This window comes from Sus scrofa, chromosome X, assembly GCF_054392235.1.
Source record: "Sus scrofa isolate SSC_HxYL_T2T_F1_AM1 chromosome X, Sscrofa_HxYL_maternal_Yorkshire_Landrace_v2.0, whole genome shotgun sequence".
Taxonomy (NCBI): Eukaryota; Metazoa; Chordata; class Mammalia; order Artiodactyla; family Suidae; genus Sus; species Sus scrofa.
In genome coordinates, this window is record NC_139401.1 from 7,235,175 (window position 1) to 7,258,934 (window position 23,760).

General features: G+C 46.2%; 1 protein-coding gene across 13 annotated transcripts in view; it reads left to right on the forward strand.

Moving 5' to 3' along the window:
- LOC146394453 (steryl-sulfatase-like) overlaps window positions 1–23,760 on the forward strand; it is a 201,537-nt gene that overhangs the window by 42,611 nt on the left and 135,166 nt on the right. For 6 of the 13 annotated variants that reach the window (XR_014834968.1, XM_085007100.1, XM_085007107.1 and 3 more), the window contains exon 2: window positions 7,941–8,064. The gene's annotated coding sequence lies outside the window, so the exon portion shown is untranslated. The other 7 variants (XR_014834969.1, XR_014834970.1, XM_085007098.1 and 4 more) reach the window with 5 other exon arrangements.

Below are 23,760 nucleotides of genomic sequence, written 5' to 3' on the forward strand. Positions count from 1 at the left end.
TACATGTAGCAAATATTTAGTGGCTGTCCCTCTGCCATGACAGCCTCATGGACAACAGAAATACAAAGGACTCCTCCTTCTCCCTTGGTGGGGAGAATGACACCCTCACCTTAGGGAGAGCTGCATGTGCTCCCCCAAACATAGATGCGGAGGGGTTAAATCATTCCTCCAAGATGGTCCAAGTCATGAAACAGGACTGAAATTGGAGCCTCACTGTGCTGGAGTCCGCAGTTGAAGTTCTTACTCCAATGGCCCATAGATGGGGTTATAGGCAATGTCACTCACCTCACCTGTATGCAAGTTTGCAATTAGAGGTGTTTTCTTTCGGGGGCATAAGAAGGAAAATAATATAAGTGACCCCAGTAGCGTTTCTTTTTCTGAAGCATACAGTGACCAACTGACCTTTGGACAATGACAGGGCTCTTTGTTGATTTATTTATTTTTTGTCTTTTCAGGGCCGCACCCTCGACATAGGGAGGTTCCCAGGCTAGGGGTCAAATGGGAGCTGTAGCCGGCAGCCTACACCACAGCCGCAGCAACGCCAGATACCAGCCATGTCTGCGATCTACACCACAGCTCATGGCAATGCCGGATCCTTAACCCACTGAGCGAGGCCAGGGATCGATCCTGTATCCTCATGGATGCTATGTCAGGCTCCTAACCCACTGAGCCCCAATGGAAACTCCCACAATGCTCTTAGTTTAAAATGAAGACCATAACATGAAACAGATAAATTGATTAAAAAAAGAAAGATAAGCAGCAGATGTACAAATTGAAATTATTTAATATCTGCTCATCTTTCTATCATGAGAAGTGATTTTCGTTGTTTAATAATTAGAGAATATTTTTCCAAAAATAAACACAATCTGCCTTTTCAGTGACAAAATAAAAAATGGAGACAATAGCGACATCCAGAGTAAACCTGCAAGTGGCCTGGGTAAAATCACATTCGTTGGCAAATCTAAAACTGTCCCCGAGCCATGGCGCAAAAGACAGTTCTCTGGTTGTAGTACTTCCCTCATGGGTCAGCGTTACTATGTTTAGAAGGTCTCTGTGATTTGTTTGGGGTCATAAATTCATACCCGGCTCCACAGCAGACATAAATGCCACTTGGTGGTTGGACTCAAGTACTAAAAATCCTAGCCTTTTTGATGGTGGATTTGCAATCAACCCGGCCTCCCAGCCACATAACTGAGTCTCCACTGCAGAAAATGGGGATGTACCCTGTGGCTTTTGCTGCTTTTTCACTGTCGGTTGCCAATTAAAAACTTGCTTCCGCGAGAAAGGGGCTTCTGTGAATTGGGAATGCAGCTGTCTGAGTTGGTGTGATTCCAGATGTGGCTCATATATGGTGCCATCTTGGCACTCTCTGTGGTTCAATGCCCAGGATTTCCCCAGTCTTGGGTGAGCTCTCAGGCACGTGCCAAATAGTGATAGCCAGTTTCGCCTCCAGAGTCCTTGCATCCAGATGTCTTTTGGAACTGACTTATGCCCCTTTTAGAAAGGTAACACATGGCTTTTCCCATATCTCCTGGGACAGCCTCAGCAGGTAGCAGCAGCACTAGGTAATCACACACACTGTTATTCTGGGAGAAAAATCTGACTGTTCTTCCCATTGGGATTCATGAAGACGAGTGCTCTGATAGGTATTCAGTTAGCCGTACACTGGTCCATGAAACTGTGTTGCTACGAAGAACCCAGGGTTGATGTTCTATCTCTAAGGAGAACCTGAGGTGTAGCCAGTTCAGAATAAGTACAGCACCTGTACATACCTGTAACATGAGTCCGTACTGGTACACACACCTGTAACATGAGTCCACACCTGTATGTGCACCTGTAACACGAGTCCACACCTGTACACGCACCTGTAACACGAGTCCACACCTGTACACGCACCTGTAACACGAGTCCACACCTGTACGTGCACCTGTAATGTGAGTCCACACCTGTATGCACACTTGTAACACGAGTCCACACCTGTACGCGCACCTGTAACATGAGTCCATGAGCTCTGGGTGCTTGAGGACCTTGAGAAAAAGGTACTTGAGAATCACTGGAATTCTCCCTTTGTGTACTCTTTGGCCATATGGTGATGCTTAGGGAACAAGGTTTTACAGGGACAATGGGAGTTGTGTCAAGATAACACTGTCTCAGAGACTGCCATCGTGCCCTATCTTGTCAAAATGCCCTCCTTTTTCATCTTTTTAGGGTTGCACCTGAGGCATATAAAGATTCGCAGGTTAGGAGTCAAATCAGAGCTACAGCTGCCAGTCTTGCCACAGCCACAGGGGATCTGAGTCATGTCTGTGACCTACACCACAGCTCACGCCAATGCCGGATCCTTCACCCAGTGGGCAAGGCCAGGAGTGGAACCCGCGTCTTCATGAATACTCGGCAGGTTCGTTAATGACGGAGCCAGGAGGGGAACTTCTGGTGTCCTTCCTGGGCGGTCTCCGTCTTACAGAGTGAACTGCCGTCATCTCTGCCACCATTTTCTGGGTAGGGCCACAGAGATGGTGAATGTCATTGGCTTTGCTGATCAGAGGGTCACCTGTGCGACGGCAGTGTAGAAGTCCCTGTACCCACGCGCCCCCATACGGCCGTGAATGACCGAGTTCCAATAACACCTTATTTACAGTAATAGGCAGTGGAGTGGCTTTGACCGAGGCATCACAGTGTTAGGGAATCATTGACCCAAACCACCCACGTTGGCCAGCCACAGGCATAGCCGCTCGCATGAGCCAGCTCACAGCAGGAGACCCTGATAGGGATGGTGGTGCTGCCCTGAAGACTGACCCAAAGAAAGTGGGAGGGCCTGGCAGGAGGGAGGAGACCACCACCCTCCCAGGATCCTTGGCGCTGGGATGCATCTTGGCTCAGAGGTGTGCTCGCCACCAAGAAGGACCCTGACTCAGGCCACGTTATTTATAAAAGTCTTCTCTAAGAGAGCTGGCATGCTCCAACATTCCCCCAGCTACCGCAGGTTAATAATCTCACACTGAAGGCAAGCAACTATGAATCTGTCTCTAAATCACATTTAAAAATCCATGCTCTGGAGTTTCCATTGTGGCTCCACAATAATGAACCCAACAAGTATCCATGAGGATGCAGTGCCATCCCTGGCCTTGCTTCGTGGGTTAAGGATCCGGCGTTACCCTGAGCTGTGGTGTAGGTTACAGACGCAGCTCGGGTCTGGTGTTGCTGTGGCTGTGATGTAGGCTGGCAGCTGCAGCTCCCATTCAACCCCTGGCCTCCACATGCAGCAGGTGCCACCCCTGCTCCCCCCCCACCAAAAAAAAAAATCCCCACTCCAAGCCAAGCAAGACGATTGGGCAGAGACAACTGGAAACTAACCCCACTTCCATACAGCCTGCGAGCCGTGTGGCAGAGCAGGTCTCCTGGGTTCCCTCACCTGCTGCTCTCTGCCCCTTCCCAGTGACATCTCTCACTTTGTCAGCACGTGTATCTCCTTGGACGATTCATTTCTGAGTGTTACACAAGAGCTCACGCTTCCTCCCCCCCACCCCGTGCTGCCGCCTCCTGCAACAATGGTTTGCCAACCCCTGTTCTTTGTGATTTTTTTTTTCCCACTGTAGTTCCCAATTCTATCAGTTACCCTTGGCCTACAAGTACATAAACATAGAGTTGAAGAAAATGGTTATCTGCTCTTGATAGAATACAGAATTCCATGTTCAAACATCTATAATATTAAAGAAGTGAGTACCTAAAGCATTGCATTTCATAAGAAGTGTGTGAGAGGGGACACCTGAAATTATGTGATTTTACAATTTTCTTTTAGTCCCGCCAGCCTACTCTCAGTATGCTGGTTCTTACAGTACTCAGAAAATATTTCTCAGAAAGTCCTTCTTGTTTGCATGATGCTGCATAGATAACTTGAGTTCACATTTCCATCATTTCGGCTGTGGATTTGTTTTTCCAATCATTGATGACTCTCCCTTTGCCAGAACAGTTGACACACCCATGGGTGGTCAAGCTGAGCTCCACGAGTTTCTAAGAATTTCTTTAGAATCATAGCTTAGTGGGCAAGATGGAGCTGTTTCATTAGTTATATATATTTTCAGGAGGGAAGTTCTTGTCAGCTCGTGCCTTTTTTTTTTAGGGGGCACCCGCAGTGTATGGAGATTCCCAGCCTAGGGGTCAAATCAGAGCTGCTGTTGTCAGCCTGCACCACAGCCACAGCCACACCAGATCCTAGCCACATCTGCAACTTACACCATAGCTCATGGCAATGCTGGATCCTTAACCCACTGAGCGAGGCTAGGGATTGAACCCACATCCTGATGGATGCTAGTGGGGTTTGTCACCGTTGAGCCACAATGGGAACTCGAGGTCAGCTTTTGCCTTATGTTGAGTCCCAGGAGATTGATTCTGGGACAGGATCTGTGTTCAGGAGGTTTCTCTTGGGGGCGATTTCTTGGGATCCACCTTTGAAAGGAAGCTGAGACAGGGAGAAGACTGGAAACCTTCAACCCCTGACAAATCAGTATGGTCAGTCGCCTTAAGGCAAACCTATCAGTCGGATGTCAGTCACTGGCGTTTTCATCTGTTGTCGTCCTAATTTTTCATCTGTTGTCTTCCTAAACCATCTCCTTCAAGGAGAAGTCCTCTGTGGCTCATTAAGGCAGGCTAGTCTAATAACCACACTTCTAGGCTCTTGCTAATGACAAGTGCCTTCTTTATTTTTATTTGTTTATTTTGGTCTTTTTTTAGGGCTGCATCTGCAGCATATGGACATTCCAAGGCTAGGGGTCGAATCAGAGCTGCAGCTGCTGGCCTACATCATAGCCATGGCAATGTCAGATCCAGGCTGCAGCTGTGACCTACACCCAGCTCATGGCAATGCCAGGTTCATTCCCTGAGCAGGGCCAGGATTGAACCCACATCCTCGTGGGTACTAGTCGGGTTCATTAGCCCTGAGTCACGACGGGAACTCCCAACAAGTGCCTCCACCTTCGCTGTTACTCAGAAGGAAACTCAACCTCTCGTTGATGCTTTTCCAATGCCCTTGAGCCCAATGTCACACAACAAAGCCATGCAATCCTAGCAAGTAACAGAGGTGGGGACTCCGACAAGGCAGATGCCTCCCGTCAATTCAGGTTGGGTTTTGCGGCCAAATCCAAAACAAAATTCCCCCAAATCTTTTCCTTTCCAGGGCTTTTGGTGTCTCGGAGTCCAGGCTGAGGAATGGTGGCCTCCAACTCTACCCTTAAATGACTGTCATTTCTCATGATTTTCAGTGCTGGAGAAGGGGATAGGAATGATGAAAAAATGACCGAGTAAATGACAGTTATGAGAATTATAGATTAAACAGAGTAGGAAGGGTCATGGAGCAAGCTTATACCTTTTTAACTCAGCAACTACATTCCAAAGATAGGTTCCTGATAAAGAAGCGGAGCTCACCTCTTGATCTTCTGCCGTCTTCTTGTTCTGGGACCATAACTTGGGTTGCACATTTTGTCCACAGAGACTTATGTTCCCACAACTTATCCCTTGGTCCATAGTGGACTTGCCACTCATAATGGGCTCTGGACAATTGTTTGAACAAACTGGCCGGGACCCCTCAGATCCTATCCATGTTTTGCCCATCTCTGTCATCACACCCAGTTTAATGATTATGAGACCAAATCATGCACAATTTTTCTTTAATAAAACCAGCTAGAGCTTGTCTAAAACAAAAACAAAAAAAGATGACTAGACCAGTCATGTCCTGCATCATTTCTAAACCTTGGCAATGCTGATATGTGAGAGCAACTCCCTCTTTGTGGTAGGGGGCTGGCTTGGACCTGTCTTTGTGGTGGGGCCCTAGCCTGTGTGTCTCAAGATACTTATTCGCGTCTTTTGCCTCTATGTGCTGGATGCCAGTAGGACCCACCCATTCATGAGAATCAAAAATGTCTTTAGATGTTGCCCATTGACCGGTGTGGGGCAAAGTTGCCCTGAGTGAGAACCACTGCCCTATTAATTTGGAAAGCAGCCACTGACTATGGGCCGCTAGACGGCCCTTTGCGCATTTTCCCTCTGCAGGTGTCGCCCCTAGCGACAATACTGCTGTGATAGGCATTGTGACTTTGTCCCTTTATTTTAAATTTTTTATCATAGTGGATTTACAATGTTCTGTCAATTTCTGCTGTACAGCAAAGGGACTCCGTAATACATATATATGCATTCTTTTTCTCATGTTATCTTCTTTCATGGTGTATCCCAAAGAGACTGGACAGAGTTCTCTGGGCTGTACAGCAGGATTTCATTACTTATCCATTTTCAGTGTCATAGTTGGCATCTACGAACCCCAAACTCCCCATCCATCCCACTCCCTCCCCCTCCCCCTTGGCGACCACAAGTCTGTTCTCTATGTCTGTTAAGTCTGCTTCTGTTTTGTAGATAGGTTCACTTGCGTCCTATGTTAGATTCCACATAGAAGTGATTTCACACGGCATTTATCTTTCTCTTTCCGACTCCCTCCACCTAGTATGAGAATCTCTAGTTGCCTCTGTGACTTATCTCTTCAGACATGTATGTTTCTGTTGATAAAGCATCCAGTGTGCGTCAAAGGGCTTCCGGGGTGATCTCTCAAAATCCGTTTTCTGTAAATAAAAGAAGTGGGCATGAGAAGGAAAAACAAGGGTTGGGGTCCTCCCTGACTTGCTAGGGGAGTTGTCCAGTTGTTCAAGTTGACCTTGGTCTTGTGCTTGATGCCGTGGTGAACAGGCAGGAGAGATGACTGTGCCTGCTGGCTCCACCATCCCTGCTTTGGAGGTAAAGGATCCACGCTGATGGCACGCTGTTTCTTTTCAACTGGAATCGAACAGGAAGCACCACGCCTGAAGATTGATTCTGGTTTCAGATGCCATCCTGGGGGCGGGGGAATAGGTCTGGGTTATTGGCTGAGCTTAAGGAATTCTTGCTGGAAGCTGAACTTCAGGGAAGCAAGTTCTCTATTGATAGTAATGTGTGGAACAGTCGTTTTTCTCGGGCGTGGCATTCTCTTGTGAATATTATTTACCAAGTGGAATTCTACTTCCTATTTTACAAGGATAAATGATACGTGTACCCACTCATAAGGTGGTTCAAGGCACAGGCTGGTTTTTGTCTAAATGGCAACCACTCCAAGCCAGACATATTCTTCCATAGGTTCACAGCTACTGAGCTGGCTTTCTTTGTGTTCATTTTCAATTCACATGTGGGGCTCCATACCAGAAGTTAGAAACTTTTTTTAGGTAAAGGGCCAACAGCATAGGTGAAACAGTTTCAACTTTTCAAGCCCAGCAACATTTGTTGCAATTTGGACTTTGTAGTAAGGGGGAGCAGACACAGATAATAAGTTAATGACTAAAGGTGGCTGTGTCCCAGGATATTTGAACTTGGTGTCTGGACCCTGAAATAGGAATTTCATGGCCTTTTCATGCATTACAAAAATGTTCTTTTTGGCAGTCACTGAAAACTGTAAAAACTCTTCCTTCACAACAGAAACAGGTGGGGGCACAGACTCCCAGGCACCCTAGTCTGTGACCCCAGCTGTATTTGGAAAATATTTACCGAGTGCCCGCACAATGGAAAACAAATAACACTTGCCCTCTTGAGCCTTACAGCCCCCAGGAAGGGCAGATACCAGGTAAAATGCAACTAAAATACATTCTTGCAAATAGTGACAACTGCTATTCAGGTGGGGAGAAAGGTGCTGTGATTCAGCAGTGGGGCAGCTGCTTTAGAGGGTATAAATCGCAGGGGGCTTCTCTGAGGAGGTGGCTAGCCAGCTGCCACCTGTGCATGAGTAGGAGTTGGGTGGACAGTGGCAAAAAGAAACACATGGGAGGGAGCAGTGTCCTGGGCAAGAAAGAGCTCTGAGTCCTGGCAGTATTATTTCAGAATGTGGTTATTTATTCAGTCTATGATTCTTCTTCTTTTGGATGAATTAACAGGATGAGCCTGGGACCCCCTGATTCTCTGTGCTGAGAGGTGCTCACCGTCTCTGTTCCCGCCCACAGTGGATTTGGTAAAGGAACCTCTCTCGGAGGATCACCACCGACACTGTCTGAAATTAGTGTAAGTACTGCTGCTTCGGTTCCCGAAACATCGTCGCCTATGTGCATGTGTCCCCGCACCCTGACCACACTCTCTGGGCCAAATGGGGCATGTGGTCCCCTTCCTAACAGTGTTCACCGCGTTCTGGGATGGCAGAGGTGATGCTAATTCAGAGCGCGCCCTTTTCTTCAGAGGTGACTGTCCTACAAGAGGTCACTTTGCCAAAAACATAAGTTCCTGGAGAAAAGCTGAACGGGGCCAGCGAGGGCTGTGCAGGCTCGTGAGCGGTCATCAGAAGTGTCGCGGGGGAAGTCCTGGCAACTGTGGAGTAGGGTGTCCTGAGCGCTTTCGTGCATTTCCTGGACCTCCGAGGTGACCGTGGTTGAACCTTCAGTGGGAAGGAGGCTGGTGTGCAGGTTGCTTCTCACACCTGCCAGATGGAGCGAGCTCTCTTCCCGTGGGGAGAGCGCCTCCCTGTGGCAGAGGGGAGGGAAGGGGTCAGACCGCGTCCTTCCTGCAGGGAGAGCACCTCGCCCTGGCAGAGGGAGGGAGGGGGGTTAGACCCAGGTTCTTCCCCAGGGGCGCGAACATGTGCCCCCGGCGTGGCAGAGGGGAGTGAGTGTGTGGTGAGGACGGGGGTCAGGATGAAGGAGGCGGTTTTCAGAGACGGTGAAGGTGCGTCCCTGATACACACTCTGCTCCCAGACGGGGACTGCCTGTGGATGTCTCTCTGCATTGTGATGTCGGGGTGGCCCTGTGGGGCATTCACTGTGCCCGTGGAAATGGGCGTGGATGCAGTTCTCAGAGGTACGAAACAGCTCCCAAAGGTGGAAGCTCAAGGGGTCCGGGAGACCCGGGCTTGGATCCCAGCTCCCCATCCACTGGCTCCATGTTCTCAGGAAGCACGTTGACCTCACTGCGCCCAGGTTGTCTCTGAAGTGGTAGCACAGAGGGTTAAGGATCTGTCATTGTCACTGCTGTGATGCGGGTTCGATCCCTGACCTGGGAACGTCTGCATGCCGCATGTGCAGCCACAGGAACAAAAAATGGAGGTGCAAAAAACAGGTTCACAGGACAGTTACGAAAAGGAAAGGGTGACCTTCCTTTGGGGGTGAAGTAGGTTGAGTACCTGGCTGGTCCTGCCAGCCAAGGTAACCGGTTGCAGAGCGATTGAAGCATCTTTGAAGCGCAGCTTGGGACTCTGGCATTACACGTGGCAGTCCTTCTCCTGAAGCTGGATGTCTTGCCCTTCTGGGGGTTTTGGCAAAGTCTGGAGGCATTTGGGGGATCATGACTGTGAGGGGCTTGGCTTCTGGAAGCCAGGGATGCTGTCAAATGCACAGGATGGCTGAGGACCACACATCATCCCAGCCCCAGATGTCAGTAGTGCCAAGAGGAGGAACCCTGATCCATAGAACAAGATATTTGACTTAATCTTGTCTTTTTTCCTAGAATATTTTCTGGTCTTTTATTTTGAGGGATCAATTAGAATATGGATTAAAGAGGAAAAAAAAGGCAGTGACCTCTTAGGATTTTTTTTTTTTTTTCCCCTTTGGAATTTAAACCCTGCACAGAGAGATTCTGGCCCTGGAGCAGATATCCACACAGCTTAGAGCCATGGCTTGTGTTCGCTCTTAACACTGATCAGCTTAGCGGATTGACTTGCTATTGTGATTTCTGTAATGTGTTCTTTCAAAGGATCCTGTGCTCTTTTTTCTTTGACAAACAAACTTTTTGGGAGTTTTAAAAATAATCTATTTTCTAAAGGTATTTTTAATGCGGGAGCTGGCTTTGATGTCTGACACAGCTTTCAAAGCTTTAAGCACCTGCTAAGTAGAGTTTTATTTTTATTCCTCTGGAAAACACTGTACATTTTGGAGGGAAATGCTTTGAGAAATTTTTTTTTTTTTTTTGGTCGTTTTAGTCTAGTGGGAGATTGACGTGCTTTGGACCCAGCTAGAATTGCTGAGGACAAGATTGACAGAATCAGTAGCTAATTAAAAGGGTGCAGTTGAAAAGTACTTATGATTAATTCATGATAAACTAATATAGCATGCATTATCCTTCCTTCACATTCTAATGTAAAGTGAGAGTTTTTTCCAGGGGGTCCTAAAAGATCTGTTCCTAAATATGTAGTAATGATACCCACTATATGTGAGAACATAAAGACCCCTTATAGGGTATCGCAGTGTACTTCGCAATCCAGAGTTTGGGGTTTTTAACAGCCTCTTGAACTTTGCCTCTCCTTAAGTGGTTGAAATTTTGAAGATGATCAGGAAAATACTTTGATGTCATTTCTGGTATTGCTGATTCGTTCCTCTCCCCAAGAGCTTTTAGGAGTATTCAAGTTGCCTTTTCATGAGATGCCTTTTTATTTGATGGGACCTGCCAGCAGGCTGTTGCTTATTTTGCTGACATATCTACTTAGGGTAGTCAGTCATTTTTAAAAAAAAATCCTTTGATGATGATGAAAAGGTTTCTCAAGTGGACTGTCCTTCCTTAATGAGGGTATTTTTTTTGCAGCAGCCACTAACCAGGATAATAAGCACATTTGGGGGGTGAGAGAATCCCCATGAAGAGAATTAGGGCTTGACTCTGTTGTATGTCAAAGACAAAATTAAGGAGAGAAGGTTCATCAAGAGGTCAATTGAGGGAGCTTCCTGGTGGCTCTGTGAATTAAGGATCTGGCATTGTCGCTGCTATGGTGTGGGTTTGATCCCTGACCTGGAACTTCCACATGACATAGGCATGGCCAAAAAAAGGTAAATTGAGAGAAAAGGAAGCAACCCGGAGTCTGCACTCTGAACCAAGAAATCAGTAAGAGAGAGACACCTTGCTGTCACATACCTCCTGCTATGAGGCATAGGAAGGACCTGGAAGAGCCTGTGTGATATTCCCTGACCCAAAAGGATTATGTTAGTTTATAACGAATTAATCATGAGTCTTCAGCTGAGCTTGACTCTCTTCACAAGGAAATAAAGACTCATGCAGAACGTGCTCCATTGTCTAAGACAGATGACCTGGATTTGTCCCCCCAAGGTCAGTGTCGTGAAAACCCAAAAAAGGGCAGAGGTGGGGACACTGTTCCAGATTTCAGAACACCAAGAAACATAGCAATATCTGCATCACCCGTGGATCCTGGATTGGACAAAAGAATCAGGTGGTACAGTCATTTGGGAACTGGGTAGTGTGTTTGTTGATTGAATATCCGTTACTTTTTGAACTTTTTATGGTATCGTGGGGGAGGGGACTATCCTTATCCAGGAGACCCACCCACTTAGGCGGCGAAGTGTCATCTTGTATGCAGCTCACTGTGAAACATCATGATACACAAATAGGACCTGCCTTAGCCTTTCTTTATCTTCTGATGTAGAAAAAAATACATGAAAGCAAGCCAGCAAATGTGGCAAAGTGTAAACAGTTAGCCAGCCTAAGGGAAGGTTTTTATTTTTTCAACTATTGCGTAAGGTTGAATATTTTCCCCCACAAAAGGCTCTTGGGGAAAATTACATAAGAAGTTTTTTCTTTTCCTTTTTAGGGCCATACCTGTGGCATATGGAAATTCCCAGCCACGTTTGCGACCTACACCACAGCTCACACCAATGCAGGATCCCTGAGCGAGGCCAGGGATCGAACCCACATCTGCATGAATACTGGTCAGGTTCGCAACCCAGTAAGCCACCACAGGAACTCCCTGCAGTTTTATTTTGCTTCTCCTATTGGAAGAGATGTTTCCATTCCATGGATTGTGGTTGTGAAAATGTTGCACAGGACCAGTCTTACAAGGCAGGTGTTCTGTGTCCTCCTTTACTTGAATCCAGGGAACCTGTGCCAGCCATGTTTCCATCATATTCTGGTGCCCTTTTTTCATATGGCTGATCACCCTTTTGTGTGGTTATGGATGGTACTGGGGGCAACGTACCCAGTGACCCTAAAGATGGCGAATCCATTTCTTTGTTGGTGGTATTTACACAGTTGCGATGGAGGCTGCCATCTCGCTATTCCAGGTAGCTTCTTTCCGTCCTGTTGAGCACAAGGCGGATCCTTTTTTTTTTAATTTATTTTTTATTTTTTTATTACTCAAATGAATTTATCACATCTGTAGTTGTATAATGATCATAACAATCTGATTTCACAGGATTTCCATCCCACAGCCCAAGCACATGCCCCCACTCCCCAAACTGTCTCCTCTGGAGACCATATGTTTTTCGAAGTCTGTGAGTCAGCATCTGTTCTGCAAAGAAGTTCAGTCCATCCTTTTTTCAGATTCCACATGTCAGTGAAAGCATTTGATGTTGGTGTCTCATTGTATGGCTGACTTCACTTAGCATGATAGTTTCTAGGTCCATCCATGTTGCAAAAAATGCTGGTATTTCATTCTTTTTAATAGCTGAGTAATATTCCATTGTGTATATGTACCACATCTTCTGTCCTCTGTCGATAGACATTTAGGTTGTCTCCATGTCTTGGCTATTGCAAATAGTGCTGCAATGAACATTGGAGTATATGTGTCTTTGTGACTCGTGGTTTTCTCTGGGTAGATGCCCAGGAGTGGGACTGCTGGATCAAATGGTAGTTCTATGTTTAGTTTTCTGAGGAATCTCCATATTTCTTTCCACAGTGGTTGCACCAATTGACAATCCCTCCAACAGTGTACTAGTGTTCCCTTTTCTCCACACCCTCTCTAGCACTTAATGTTTGTAGAGTTTTTGATGATGGCCATTATGGCTGGTGTAAGGTGGTACCTCATAGTGGTTTTGATTTGCATTTCTCCAATGATGAGTGATGTTGAACAACCTTTCTGTGTTTCTCGGCCATCTGTATGTCTTCTTTGGAGAACTGTCTGTTTAGAAGGCAGATTCTTATTGAGGTGCATCCAGAGCTTGTCTGTGGTCATTCCTGTACCCTCTTCCTGATGTCCCCAGCTCCTGCTTTCTTTGACTCAAAACAGGGTTCACGGGGCAGTGGAATCACCCTGACAGTAGTTGAGGGTGTTGTTGCTGTGTTTATGGAAGCGGGGGTTCTGGTCCCACCTGGCATTTTGTGTTTGTCTCTGCACAGTTTGCTGCAGCAGGGTTAACTTAGGTTGACCTGAGATCCTGGATATCTATGCGTGAGAGCAGGAGTGGCCAAGCCCGTGTGGTTCCTTTGATAGGTACTGCTTGACTTCACAGTTAGACATACATGTCTAAAAACTGGATCCCTTTGCTGTACACTTGAAACTAACACAACATGGCCACTTAACTACCTCAATTTAGAAAAAGATAACATGGAGTCCCCGTTGTGGCTCCGTGGGTTAAAAACCCAACCTAGTATTGATGAGGATGTGGGTGCAATAGCTGGCCTTGCTCAGGGGTTAAGAATCAGACATGCCATGGCTGTGGTTAGGACAGCAGCTGCGGCTCCAATTCCACCCCCAGCCCCAGAACTTCTATATGCTGCAGGTGTGGCCCTAAAAAGGCCAAAAGAAGAAAAGAAAAAAGAAAACATAGGAAAAATACCTAAGGAGCAAGGCATTCCACTTATAAGAAGACAGCTACAGATGCAGCCTAGCCGGATACTTACTTTCCTGTCTCTGCACCTGTTGCAGTGAAGATGGAGGGTTCTGAACCGCATATGCAGTGCTTGGCTCCACTGTCCCTGGGGACACCCCCGGGGCTCCCCAGGCTGCTTCTGGGATCCTCCTCGGGCCTGGGGGGGATGGTCTGAGTGGATTGCACCCACTCCCAACAAAGCAGCCTTGATTTCCATTTCTGTTGGTCCTTCTTGGGGACAGCCGAGTTGTGACCTAAAACAGTGGCCCCAGCTGTCCTGTTTTCTAACCAAGGCCAGGAGTGAAGCTGAAGCTTGTTGGGTTATTTAGGTCGATTCGGGCCAGGTCTGCACATGGCCTCATCTGGCTCAGAGCCACGACTTCTTCCACAGCAGGGCTCTCAGGCCAGAGGGAGTCACAAGAACAGCAAAGGGTCTCGTGGACTGTCGTCCTGCAGGAAGTACATTTAGACACAAAGGCCTCTAATGTACAGAGACCCCAAGGCTCCTTGCGTTGGCATCTCAGCCGTCTTCTGTCTCTCCGTCTGCCTGGCACACCTTCAGCTCACACATTGGCCTCCTGGGGTCTGTCTGTACCTACCCATGCCCTTCCCACCCCCGCAGCCACGGGCGCCTTCTCAACATGCAGTGCAAGCCCTGTGCAAGCTTTGCAGTGGCGCTGCCTGGGAGGGAAGGTGGAATTCCGGAACCAGGGTAGAACGGGCCTCCACTGTAGGGCTTCTGTCACCATCCTGTCCCATAAACCCTTCTTGCATCCGGCTCACCCTTGCTTTCATGTCATCTTGCTGAAGCTCCCCCACCAGCCGGGTTCTTGCCCCCTTAACACCCCTCCCCCCAAGGCATCCTCACAGGCCCGTGGGTAGTGATGCCCACAGCAGGCTTCACGCACTCTGGCCCCCTTTACAATTTCACACTGCGTGAATGTCCTAGTCATCCAGTGTTGAGGATTTGAATCCTATTTGGATTTTTGTTTTTTAGCCACGTCTGCGGCATGCACAAGTTCCCAGGCCAGGGCTCAAACCCATGCCACAGCAGTGCCCTGAGCTTCTCCGTGACAATGCTGGGCCCATAACCCTAAGCTGCACCCCAAGAGGAATGCACATCCTTTCTGTTTTTGCAAATGCATTGCAAGCTCTGTAAATACAGGTATCATATAGTGCTCCCTATGGTACTCCAACAGGCAGGGTGCCTTGTAACTGTTTGGTAAATAAGTGTTGAATATATAATTGAAAAAAAAAAACCCTCTGTTGCATTGGGAGTTCCTTGGTGGCTTAACGGTTTCGTGATCCAGCATTGCCACTGCTGTGGTTCAGGTTGCTTTTTTGGCATGGGTCAAATCCCTGGCCCAGGAACTTCTGCATGCTGTGGGTGTGGCCAAAAAAATGTTATTTTCTGGATGTCAATCCATCAAGAAAGAAGGTTACATGCAAAAAAAAAAAAAAAAATTCAGCTTTCTGATAGGATTTGGCCTCTGATGTACAGACTATAAAGAATGGGCTGTACCTCTTATCTGGGATTTCTCAACCTTCCTCTTTGCCGAAGATGATGAAACCTCATGTTTGTGAAAGACTATCTCCTACTCACCTACCTGGGATTCCGGAGAGGAGCCCAAGCACCTGGTTCCTGGCACGCACAAGTGCTTTTTTCTGCATCAGCGGAAACAGAATTTTAAACTAAGGTAAATGAAGGCTCTGCTTTGTTCCACCGCGTGTGTTTTAATTACCTTGCTGACAGTTATGGAAAACGGTAGCAGTTGCTGGATCTATCCTGCGTGTGAGATGTTCTGTTGATTTTGATTTTTTTCCCTCGTTGGAGCTCATGTCAACCCTGCATTTTAGAAGCGAGTTGTATAGACAGAGTCTACTCTGTTGTTTCAAGTATAAAGTACCTCATTTGAAGTCCGTCTGGAAATAACACAACAGGTTATGTTTTCTTCGTGTGTCTGGATTAGATGTTGGAAGGCAGGAATAAAAAGTCTGTAATTAGATGGACTTTATAGGTTAGGGGTACCGTCTTCTAGTTTTAAAATGACTGGTTTGTGTCATGCTGTTTTAACCTGTACTCGTGTATTGCTTTAACCTGTACTCATTTCTTTCTTTGCATTTGTTAGAATCAGCTCTGGATTTGAAGACACAATGGAAATTTACCAATGCGTATTCTGTTTCCCTAATCCCCTGCATGCATAACATCAGACACAGGGTCTTCCTTGGAGTTGAAAAGTTTGATTCACTGTGCAGTAGTCTCTTTCATTTTTCCTTGTTGTTTGCAGAGTCCGAGGGATTTGCCGAGCATGTTTCCTTTTCTGTAATGTCTCATACCAGACTTGGGCAGTCAGGTGACTTATTCGTGGATTTTATTTATTACTAGAGTCCAATTACAGGGTGGGGGTTGATCAGCTGCAAAGCTGATGTCCGTGTACAGCCGTGAGTAGGTATGTTTTCCTCGGTTGTGGTTTTTGCTTTGAAAAATAAGCATCAAGGCCAGGTTGTTGGAGACAAAAACAAAAACACATGGACTCCAGAATACATTCTGCCTTTCAAGGACCATTTGATCTGCTAGAAATAGGCGATTGTCTCATGACACCCTCACCTTTTAAAGACATCACGGGGCAAATCCAAAGGGTAGGTTTGTTGAGCACGTGTGAGAATACTGGCCGTAATAGCCACCCCTAAAAGTCGTTTTGGTTTCCTATTTAGAAACTAGATATTCCAAGTATTAGCAAACTTTTTGAACATCAGTGATATGTTTTTAAATGAGTGGTCTTACGTTTATTTCAAATATTATTGTAAGTCCTCTTCATTAGGAATGGGAAGCATTGGTGTAATTCCCTGTCTCTCATAGTATAACTGGAGTGGGAGTTCCCACTGTGGCTCAGGGATAATGAACCCGACTAGGATCCATGAAGATGCGGGTTTGATCCCTGGCCTCACTCAGTGGGTTAAGGATCCTGCATTGCTGTGAGCTCTGGTGTAGGTCGCAGATGCGGCTTGGATCTGGCATGGCTGTGGCTGTGGTGCAGGCTGTCAGCTGCAGCTCCGATTCGACCCCTAGCCTGGGAACCCCCCATCTGCCGCAAGTGGGGCCCTAAAAACAAACAAACAAACATAATTGGAATTGGAATAATTGGAAAATATCACGTACGTAATATCGTTTTTGCTCTCATTGTTTCATACTGGAAAGCATTTAGTATCAGGTATGGTTTATTCCTCTTAAGAAAATGTTACATCTGCCTTGTAGGGAAACCTGAAATTCTAGATGGTAACCCTAGACTCTGAAATCGTGCCATCATCTGACCATGTCTGTGATGTAAAAAAGGATTCAGTCTAATATACAGCGTAGGTGAACCTTTCCACAGAAAGAAAATCGTGGACTTGCAGAATTGATGTGTGGTTGCCAAGGGGGAGGGGGAGGGAGGGGGGATGGATTGGGAGTTTGGGGTTCATGGAAGCAGACTATTGCCTTTGGAATGGATGAGCAATGAGATCCTGCTGTGTCGTGCTGGGAAGAATGTCTAGTCCTTGTGATGGAGCATGATCATGTGAGAAAAAAGAATGTATACATGTATGTGTAACTGGGTCACCATGCTGTACAGTAGAAAAAACAATAATATATTGGGGAAATAAAGAAAAAAAAAGCTGGTGGGGGGGGGGAAAGGAGGATTCAGCTTTCCCAGCCTTGTTCATGTAATTTCAAGAGGCAGGAGTGGAATGGAACGCCGCATCTGAAAAACAACAAAGTCAGTGCCTGGCTTCCTCTCCTGTCTCTGGATGTTTGTTGGGTCAAGTGGAAAAAGATGGGTGAGGGCCAGAGGGAGGAGACAGGATGCATTTTTTAAAATTTATTTTTTATTAGTGTTTAGTTGATACGCATTATTAAGTCAATTTCTGCTGAATAGCATGGTGACCCAATCATTCATCCATCCATCCATCCATCCACCTACCTACCTATCCTCTCTCTCTCTCTCTCTCTCTATCTATCGATATTTTTTTCTCATATTGTCTTCCATCCTGGTCTATCCCAAGAGACTGGATAGAGTTCCCTGTGCTGAACAGCAGGAGCTCATGGCTTATCCATTCTCGGTGTCATAGTTTGCTGCAATGTGTCTGTTTATTTAGTGATGGGACTGAGTCTGTAACAAACAAATGGGGAGCCTCGTGCAAGGGTCCCCTGCTCCAAGGCTGGTTCCGGGACCTCCCGTGGCTTCACACCCTCCACCAGCCGAAGTCCTAGTGGGCCACAAAGCCCAGCTCATGCCCTCTCCCCACGGCTCCGCCCCTCTTGGACTCATTTCCCCACGATTTTGCCCCCTTTCCCCTTATCACCCCATCCACACACGTCCCCCTCGTCCCCCCAAACCACACAGTGGAAGCTGTCATTGGATGTGTAGTGGCTGTACCGCTAGGGTTTGCATGAAGCCATGTGTAAAACTGGACAGTGGACACACACTTGCACACACACACACACACACACACACTTATACATGGTCACTTTGATCTGAGTCAACAGCAACGATATTCCTTCAAGAATGTCCTCAACATTGGAGTTCCCGGTGTGGCTCAGTGGAAACGAATCTGACTAGTATCCATGAGGTCGCAGGTTTGATCCCTGGCTTCACTCAATGGGTTAAGGATCCAGTGTTGCCCTGAGCTGTGGTGTAGGTTGCAGATGCGGCTTGGATCTTGTGGTGCTGTGACTCTGGTGTAGGCTGGCAGCTGTAGCTCTGATTGGACCTCTAGCCTGGGAACCTCCATTTGTCACAGATGGGGAAAAAAAAAAGAATCTTCTGAACATGAAAACCCAAACCAGTTTTTTGTGTTGTTTTTTTCCTTAGCCTCTCTCTCTCACACACACATACATAGATATCTATAGAGTGATAGTTATATAGGGATTTATATGATGATATATGATTATAATCATATAATATATAATTACAATTATATATAAACCATAGATACCTATATATAATATAGATATATGGATATACCTCATGTATATATTTTTTAATGTATTTTGGTATGTATTTTTAGGTAGATAGATACACATGTTTTGCAGAGCTAGAGTTTGTGAGTCACCATGCTAACAACAGAGAAAGCTGTCATGCCCTTTCCTTGGACGAGTGATGTCACTGACTTCCTGTCTCCTTTCTGGCTGGGTTCTGGGAAGGATGGATGTCCTCTTACCGCATCCATAAGATGCTTCCCAGTGCATGCTTCTCCATCACAATGTACCCACAAGTGGTCAGCTCTTTGGGCTTTATGTGTATAGGGGGGGGGTCCTGCCTATGCCTGCTCTTCATGATATGGGTGTATATTTGGGGTGTCCCACCCTGCTTTGGGGACCTGCCTTGAAGGTTTGACACATAGCCATGCCTTGGGTCCGTGATGCAGGTGCCTGCCTTCCCATTACAAGTTCCGTGGACAAGGAAGTGATGATGTGACATGAGAACAGACAAGACTTTGAGATGCGGAATCTGAGCCCCCCCTCCCTCCCCCGGCTCCGGGGCTGCGAGCTGGGATGGAGCCCCGGAATCATGCCCGGCGCTGCCGCGGTGTGTACCTCCTCCGTGCAGATCTGGAGTGCTCTCAACTTGAAATAATCACTCTGCTTTCTATGTCTCTCCCGCTCTTCATCAGACACGTTGTGGGTCACTTTGCTCTTTCCAGCTCAAACGGACCCCAAAAAGAGGTTGGGGTAAAGAAATCCAGTTTTACTTGTTGGCAAGGGACCTGAAGGTGTGTCACATCCAGCGCCTAGACCTCTGTGCCTTTGCTGCTGCATCTTCAGATGCTGCACTGTGAAAATCAGAGCTGTCTTCCGGGAGGAAAAACGAGAGATTAGAAATTTGTGTTCATTCACTTCTCTGCCACGAGTATTTACTTACCACGTACCAAGGGCTTGTGCTAAAAGAATAAGGACTTTAAAAGATTTCTCTAAAAAGGAATCTTTTTCTCTCTGTGTCTATGACAAGGGCCAGCTGTACTGAACTTGTCAGAATGCTGTGATTTAAAAATCAGAGCTCATCAAATTGAAGTTCTCTAAATTACAGTCTTTCAGGCCCTACTGGAAGCTCAGGGTCTTTCTCTTTTATTTCCGTTCGTACCCATGATCCTATTTGAGTTTAGGGCATTTGACACTGTCTCCAGCAGCAACAGGACAGTATGATTAAATTGTACTTTGTAGGCTCTTCGTTTTTCTTTTGGCTGCAAATGTGGACGTTTCCAGGCTAGGGATCAAACCCGTCCCCTAGCAATGACCATGCAGGATCCTTAACTCACTGAGCCCCCCAGGGAACTCCAGGCTTTTATTTTCCTGTTGATAAAAATAAGTATGAGATTTGATAAATACAGGAAGGTATAAAGCTTCATGTAAAACCTACTGATAATTCTGTTCTGCCAGCACTAATGACAAAGTTTTATCATTCTTTCCACTTATGTATATGCATATCTAGTCACACAGACACAGAAAATATACATGTCCATATATAAATAGGAATTTCTTTTATTTACAAGCATGCTGCCTTGAATTCATGTCAGATTTTGCCTTTTCTACCCTAAAGGTATATCATGAATCTTTTCTTTTTCTTTCATTACTTTTTTTTTTTTTTTTGGTCTTTTTAGGGCCGCACCTGCAGTATTTGAAGTTCCCAGGGTAGGGATTGAATAGGAGCTGCAGCTTCCAGCCTCCACCACAACCACAGCAACGCAGGATCCAAGCCACATCTGCGACCTACACCATAGCTTGTGGCAGCGCCAGGTCCTTAACCCACTGAGTGAGGCCAGGGTTCAAAGCCACATCCTCATGGATGCTAGTTGGGTTTGTTACCACTGAGCCATGGCAGGAACTCCCCTGAATGTATTCTTCATGACAAAACAGTCCTCAAGAATCAAGAATTTTAAGGGCTGTAGTTCCCATTGTGGCTCAGTGGATTAAGAACCCGACATAGTATCTGTGACGATGTGGGTTGGATCTCTGGCCTCTCTCAAGGGGTTGAGATCTGGCTTTGCTGTGGCTTTGGTGTAGGTTGGCAGCTGCAGCTCCATCCGATTTAACCCCTAGCCTGGGAACGTCCATTCTGCTGAAAGTGGGGCCCTAAAAAGAAAATAAAAACACAAAAACAACCAACCAACCAAGGATGCTTTGAAAAAAGTACCTTGAGAAGACAAAACAGAACTTTTGGAAATGCATTGATAGGTGAGAGAATTCAGCAGAATGCTGGGAATTTGAGGTTGAGGGCATCTCCAAGGAAAATGGAACAAAGGCACCAAGGGATTGATGATAGGATGGGGAAAATAGGAGAACTGGGCTATCAACCAGCAGGGGTCCAAAATCCAGCTAATAGACCTTCCAGAGGAAGAGAGAACGAGAGAGACCACATAGGGAATAAATCACTTCGCTGGTGACACGGGACACAGATTGAGAAGTAAAGCACACAGATCTCCATGGTGGACAGATGCTTGCCTGTCCAAAAGGATAAATGAAAATGGACCGTTTCATGGACTCTTAGGACACTGAGGGCAAAGAAAACATCCCAAGTACAATGGCTGCAAAATCGAGAGGCAAAATGATTTCTTTTTTCTGTCTTTTTTTAAGGGCCGCACCTGAAGCATATGGAGGTTCCCAGGCTAGGGGTCAAAACAGAGCTACAGCTGCCTGCCTCTGCCACAGCCACAGCCACAGCCAGATCCTTAACCCACTGAGCGAGGCCAGGAATCGAATCCGTGTCCCCATGGATACTGTTGAGCCATGATGGGAGCTCCTGAAATGATTTTTCCTTTCTTTTCTTTTCTTTTTTTTTTTTTTTTGGCTTTTATAACCTGCTTTTTCATTTATTTTTGTAATTTTTATCATAGTTGATTTGCAATGCTCTGTCAGTTTCTGCTGTACTGTAAAGTGACCCAGTTATACATATATATACATTCTTTTTCTCACATTATTCTCTGTCGTCTTCCATCACGAGAGACTGGATATAGTTCCCTGTGCTATACAGCAGGACCTCATTGCTTATCGACTCCAAATGCAATAATCCCAAACTCCCCATCCATCCCACCCCCTCCCCCTCTCTCTTGGCAACCACAAGTCTGTTCTTCATGTTTGTGAGTTTTTTTTTTTTTCCTATAAGCGGGTTCATTTGTGCCATATATTAGATTCCAGATGTAAATGATATCATATATCACTTCTGTGATAGCAAATGACACAAAAGACACAAATGTCTTTTTCTGACTTATTCCGCTTAGTATGAGAGTCTCCAGTTTCATCCGTGTTGCTGCAAATGGATTACCAAAGGATTTCTGAAGTAGAGATTTAAACCAGCCAAACCACAGGGACCAGAGCTGCACTGGCCCATGAACAGAGCCCACACTCACGTCTTGGGCCAAGCATTTGCAGTTCAGGCAGTTGGGTTCTGCTTCCACGGAACCTCCCACCTAGGGTGGGGAGAGAGCCTTCATGCCCAGCTGACCGCATTTCTGGCGGTTGTTGCTGGCTCATGAATAAGATCCCCACAGAATAACAACAGGATGGAAATAGCACCCTGAGATGGGGGGCTGCCAAGCATGATCAATAACACCTGCAAAAATTCAAGTCCCAGGCCTTCTCTTTTCTCACCATCAAATGATGATGGTGGTGGCAGGCCAGTCAAAATCATGCTCTCCTTCCAATGGGGTTCAATGGGAGCCGCAAAGCTCCTTCTGAGAGCTTGAGACTCATCTCTTCTTACTAGCTTAGCCTGGAGGATCATGTACTTGACCAATACTTTGATCAAGGGGTTCAAACTCTGGTGTCTCCTCTCCACTTATTGGTGCAGTCTGTCCAAGCCTGCCAGTGTTATCTGCAAGAACAGGCAATAGTTCTTCTCTTGAGAAGAATCTAGCGTTGAAAGCAAGAATCCCAAGGAGTTCAAGGGAAATCTATGATTAGCATCCGTGATCTTAGAACGGTAAAGGATATCATAAGGGGTTGGTTAGGAAAGAGAGGAAGGAGAGGGAAGAATAGTCAGCATCCTAATTAAAACATGTCAAGTGATGGAGTTCCCATCGTGGCCAGCGAAATGAATCCAACTAGTATCTGTGAGGATGCAGGTTCGATCCCTGGCCTCTCTCAGTGGGTGAAGGATCTGGCGTTGCTGTGAGCTGTGATATAGGTTGCATATGTGACTTGGATCCCACATTGCTGTGCCATAGGCTGTCAGCTGCAGCTCCAATTTGACCTCTAGCCTGGGAACTTCCATATGCCCCGAGTGCAGCCCTAAAACATACACACACACACACACACACACACAGAAAAGATGGCAAGTGATGAACAAGGAAACCATGATAAATTAGCATTAACATGAGAAAGGTTCAACCTCATTAGAGATTGAAAATTAAAATGAAATCCCAGGGAAAACACTCTTTGGGGGGTCTTTTATTTTTTATTACTTAATTTTATTACATTTACAGGTGTACAACAATCATCACAACCAAATTTTATAGCATTTCCATCCCAAACCCTAAGTGCATCCTCCTACCCCTCCAGCCTCTCTCCTTTGGAAACCATAAGGTTTTCAAAATCTGTGAGTCAGCATCTGTTCTGCAAAGAAGTTCGTTCTGTCCTTTTTTCAAATTCCACATGTCAATGAAAGCATTTGATGTTGGTGTCTCATTGTATGGCTGACTTCACTTAGCATGATAATTTCTAGGTCCATCCATGTTGCTAAAAATGCTGGTATTTCATTCCTTTTAATGGCTGAGTAATATTCCATTGTGTATATGTACCACATCTTCTGGATCCACTCCTCTGTCGATGGACATTTAGGTTGTTTCCATGTCTTGGCTATTGCAGATAGTGCTGCAATGAACATTGGAGTACATGTATCTTTGCGAGTCATGGTTTCCTCTGGATAGATGCCCAGGAGTGGGATTGCTGGATCAAATGGCAGTTCTATTTTGAGTTTTCTGAGGCATCTCCATACTGTTTTCCACAGTGGTTGCACCAATGTACAATCCCACCAGCAGTGTACTAGGGTTCCTTTTTCTCCACACCCTCTCCAGCACTTATTGTTTGTAGACTTTTGGATGATGGCCATTCTGGCTGGTGTGCCTCATAGTGGTTTTGATTTGCATTTCTCGAATAATGAGTGATGTTGAACATCTTTTCATGCGTTTTTTGGCCATCTGTGTGTCTTCT